This window comes from Schistocerca piceifrons, unplaced genomic scaffold, assembly GCF_021461385.2.
Source record: "Schistocerca piceifrons isolate TAMUIC-IGC-003096 unplaced genomic scaffold, iqSchPice1.1 HiC_scaffold_1978, whole genome shotgun sequence".
In the NCBI taxonomy this organism is placed as follows: Eukaryota; Metazoa; Arthropoda; class Insecta; order Orthoptera; family Acrididae; genus Schistocerca; species Schistocerca piceifrons.
Window position 1 is genome coordinate 7501 of NW_025727876.1, and position 5000 is coordinate 12500.

Consider the following 5000-nt stretch of genomic DNA (forward strand, 5'->3'; position numbering starts at 1 on the left):
AGTCATCGGAGGAACTGCGGCGGATCGCTGGCTGGCATCGTTTATGGTTAGAACTAGGGCGGTATCTGATCGCCTTCGAACCTCTAACTTTCGTTCTTGATTAATGAAAACATACTTGGCAAATGCTTTCGCTTCTGTTCGTCTTGCGACGATCCAAGAATTTCACCTCTAACGTCGCAATACGAATGCCCCCGCCTGTCCCTATTAATCATTACCTCGGGTTCCGAAAACCAACAAAATAGAACCGAGGTCCTATTCCATTATTCCATGCACACAGTATTCAGGCGGGCTTGCCTGCTTTAAGCACTCTAATTTGTTCAAAGTAAACGTGCCGGCCCACCGAGACACTCAATAAAGAGCACCCTGGTAGGATTTCAACGGGGTCCGCCTCGGGACGCACGAGCACGCACGGGGCGGTCGCACGCCTTCGGCTCGCCCCACCGGCAGGACGTCCCACGATACATGCCAGTTAAACACCGACGGGCGGTGAACCAACAGCGTGGGACACAAATCCAACTACGAGCTTTTTAACCGCAACAACTTTAATATACGCTATTGGAGCTGGAATTACCGCGGCTGCTGGCACCAGACTTGCCCTCCAATAGATACTCGTTAAAGGATTTAAAGTGTACTCATTCCGATTACGGGGCCTCGGATGAGTCCCGTATCGTTATTTTTCGTCACTACCTCCCCGTGCCGGGAGTGGGTAATTTGCGCGCCTGCTGCCTTCCTTGGATGTGGTAGCCGTTTCTCAGGCTCCCTCTCCGGAATCGAACCCTGATTCCCCGTTACCCGTTACAACCATGGTAGGCGCAGAACCTACCATCGACAGTTGATAAGGCAGACATTTGAAAGATGCGTCGCCGGTACGAGGACCGTGCGATCAGCCCAAAGTTATTCAGAGTCACCAAGGCAAACGGACCGGACGAGCCGACCGATTGGTTTTGATCTAATAAAAGCGTCCCTTCCATCTCTGGTCGGGACTCTGTTTGCATGTATTAGCTCTAGAATTACCACAGTTATCCAAGTAACGTGGGTACGATCTAAGGAACCATAACTGATTTAATGAGCCATTCGCGGTTTCACCTTAATGCGGCTTGTACTGAGACATGCATGGCTTAATCTTTGAGACAAGCATATGACTACTGGCAGGATCAACCAGGGAGCTGCGTCAACTAGAGCTGAGCAGCCGGCCGCCCGGGAGTGTGTCCCGGGGGCCCGCGCGAACACGCAAGCGTCCGCTCAATCATTCTGCAAACAGGAGGAGGCTGAGCTCCCCTGCACAATACACCTCGAAACCCTCTCAGGTCCCGGCGGCGCGCAGCGCCGTCCCAAGTACTTGGTCGGGTTCGAGAGAGGCGCAATCGCCCGGAGTTAGGCGAGTAGACGCTTTCGGTGCGACCACCCGTGCTCCCAACTGAGCTTGCCGCTGCCGACAGAGGCCCGGGAGCGTGCTGTCGTGGCATTGCCGGCGGGAGACAACACGCGCCACCTACGGTGACCGGCAGCTCCAACGCCAGCGCCACAGAAGGACAAAAGCCCCACTTGGGTGCCGAAGCGAACTCTCCCAGCACAGCGCACGCGCCAACACATCCGCACAGCTGCGATACAAACCACCAGCGAGAACCGCTGGGGCGACCGAGCAGCAGACGGCGTCGCGGCGCCGAGCGCCGGGCGGCAGCGCATCCTCAACGCACACAGTCCTCAATCGGACCAGCACACTGAAGATGTCCACCGCGCTTCGCACCGGGCCCGCGAGGACCTACTTTGGCCGCACGGCGCCGCGCGCAGGGTGCGCCGGCGCGCAGCTGCGACGCCTGCCGCGTCCGTCGGCCGGCGCGCCTGCCACTGGCCGCCCCCACCAGCCGGCTGTAGCGCGTGCGCCCACGCACCGCGCGGCCAGCACGCCGGGAGGCGCCCCCTCACCGGCCGGGGACGGTCCCACCCAGCCACCGCCGCGTATCGCTTCACACCCAGATGCCGTTCAGTTTCGTCGGCATGGTGGGTATCGCTGGAACAACCGGTTAGTACCTCAACCTATCGTCGCCATCACCGATTCACCCCTAGCGAGAACAACCGCACCACAACAGGTTACCATTTGTTCATTTGCGTAACTTCACCAGAAAACGCAGGCGTCCATCGCCATTTGCAACTTCCACGATTATTGCATGCCTGTGTCAGGTGTCACGCCACACTACGTCTGCCCACATACACGCAACAAAATGTGCACGCCTAGACAATACGTGGAAGGTGGCCCCCGTACGTATGCGATGTCCATTGCTCGAACGACTGTCAACCGGCCTCTGTAGCATGTCGCAGATATGGAACGCGGTGCACCATGCCATCACGGTGTGTGAGGAGAGACGACTAGGTCCGAATACATCAACAGACAGCTCATGCTGATCGCCATCCACGGCGTCCGTTCCTCCCACACGTCTCTATGGCGTACCACACTGCAATCCAGCTCTCATAGGGAGACGACACGTAGCTGCGTGCACAATATTTGCACTGTATGGTCCGCCGTTTTTGGGCGCAGTCGTTGTACGGTCACACATGTGCCACGATGTATCATTCAGTACATAAGGACGAATGTGCAGTACAGATTGTGGTTTACGCGTACGACATTAGCGGACAGTTGACACAGGCCGCACCACAACGTAGCCTGAGTACGTCGCATGCGGAGGGCATTGAACATGCAAAGTTCTCACCAACCAGCTTGCGAAGGCAGGGGGCAAGGTGGGGACGTGGGGAGGGGCGGCATGTACGTCCTGCTGCCATCCACATTACAGTGTACAGCAGGAGCATGTGGAAAGTGAGCAAGACTTGCAAGGTGTTTAACATGAAGCGATACACAGGGGAGCGGGGAGTGCGAGTAGCGAACTATATTGCGAGGGTTGCGGGTGGGCAACACTACACTAATTGAACGAGTCGTATAACAATTACAGAGCAGGTTTAGGCGACAACGTGGGTTACGTTAGGCGACAACGTGGGTTACGTTAGGCGACAACGTGGGTTAGGTTAAGGCACGACGTGGGTTAGGTTAAGGCACGACATGGGTTAGGTTAAGGCACAACATGGGTTAGGTTAAGGCACAACATGGGTTAGGTTAAGGCACAACATGGGTTAGGTTAAGGCACAACATGGGTTAGGTTAAGGCACAACATGGGTTAGGTTAAGGCACAACATGGGTTAGGTTAAGGCACAACATGGGTTAGGTTAAGGCACAACATGGGTTAGGTTAAGGCACAACATGGGTTAGGTTAAGGCACAACATGGGTTAGGTTAAGGCACAACATGGGTTAGGTTAAGGCACAACATGGGTTAGGTTAAGGCACAACATGGGTTAGGTTAAGGCACAACATGGGTTAGGTTAAGGCACAACATGGGTTAGGTTAAGGCACAACATGGGTTAGGTTAAGGCACAACATGGGTTAGGTTAAGGCACAACATGGGTTAGGTTAAGGCACAACATGGGTTAGGTTAAGGCACAACATGGGTTAGGTTAAGGCACAACATGGGTTAGGTTAAGGCACAACATGGGTTAGGTTAAGGCACAACATGGGTTAGGTTAAGGCACAACATGGGTTAGGTTAAGGCACAACATGGGTTAGGTTAAGGCACAACATGGGTTAGGTTAAGGCACAACATGGGTTAGGTTAAGGCACAACATAGGTTAGGTTAAGGCACAACATAGGTTAGGTTAAGGCACAACATAGGTTAGGTTAAGGCACAACATAGGTTAGGTTAAGGCACAACATAGGTTAGGTTAAGGCACAACATGGGTTAGGTTAAGGCACAACATGGGTTAGGTTAAGGCACAACATGGGTTAGGTTAAGGCACAACATGGGTTAGGTTAAGGCACAACATGGGTTAGGTTAAGGCACAACATGGGTTAGGTTAAGGCACAACATGGGTTAGGTTAAGGCACAACATGGGTTAGGTTAAGGCACAACATGGGTTAGGTTAAGGCACAACATGGGTTAGGTTAAGGCACAACATGGGTTAGGTTAAGGCACAACATGGGTTAGGTTAAGGCACAACATGGGTTAGGTTAAGGCACAACATGGGTTAGGTTAAGGCACAACATGGGTTAGGTTAAGGCACAACATGGGTTAGGTTAAGGCACAACATGGGTTAGGTTAAGGCACAACATGGGTTAGGTTAAGGCACAACATGGGATAGGTTAAGGCACAACATGGGTTAGGTTAAGGCACAACATGGGTTAGGTTAAGGCACAACATGGGTTAGGTTAAGGCACAACATGGGTTAGGTTAAGGCACAACATGGGTTAGGTTAAGGCACAACATGGGTTAGGTTAAGGCACAACATGGGTTAGGTTAAGGCACAACATGGGTTAGGTTAAGGCACAACATGGGTTAGGTTAAGGCACAACATGGGTTAGGTTAAGGCACAACATGGGTTAGGTTAAGGCACAACATAGGTTAGGTTAAGGCACAACATAGGTTAGGTTAAGGCACAACATAGGTTAGGTTAAGGCACAACATAGGTTAGGTTAAGGCACAACATGGGTTAGGTTAAGGCACAACATGGGTTAGGTTAAGGCACAACATGGGTTAGGTTAAGGCACAACATGGGTTAGGTTAAGGCACAACATGGGTTAGGTTAAGGCACAACATGGGTTAGGTTAAGGCACAACATGGGTTAGGTTAAGGCACAACATGGGTTAGGTTAAGGCACAACATGGGTTAGGTTAAGGCACAACATGGGTTAGGTTAAGGCACAACATGGGTTAGGTTAAGGCACAACATGGGTTAGGTTAAGGCACAACATGGGTTAGGTTAAGGCACAACATAGGTTAGGTTAAGGCACAACATAGGTTAGGTTAAGGCACAACATAGGTTAGGTTAAGGCACAACATAGGTTAGGTTAAGGCACAACATAGGTTAGGTTAAGGCACAACATAGGTTAGGTTAAGGCACAACATAGGTTAGGTTAAGGCACAACATAGGTTAGGTTAAGGCACAACATAGGTTAGGTT

The 5000-nt window shown here is 52.0% G+C and overlaps 1 non-coding gene across 1 annotated transcript in view; it reads right to left on the reverse strand.

Annotated features, from left to right (window-relative positions):
- Positions 1–1165, reverse strand: part of LOC124741703 — a 1909-nt gene extending 744 nt beyond the window's left edge. The window contains exon 1 of the ribosomal RNA XR_007010036.1: positions 1–1165. This exon is cut by the window's left edge and continues 744 nt beyond it. This is a non-coding gene — a ribosomal RNA (small subunit ribosomal RNA).
- Between the last annotated feature and the right edge of the window lie 3835 nt (positions 1166–5000).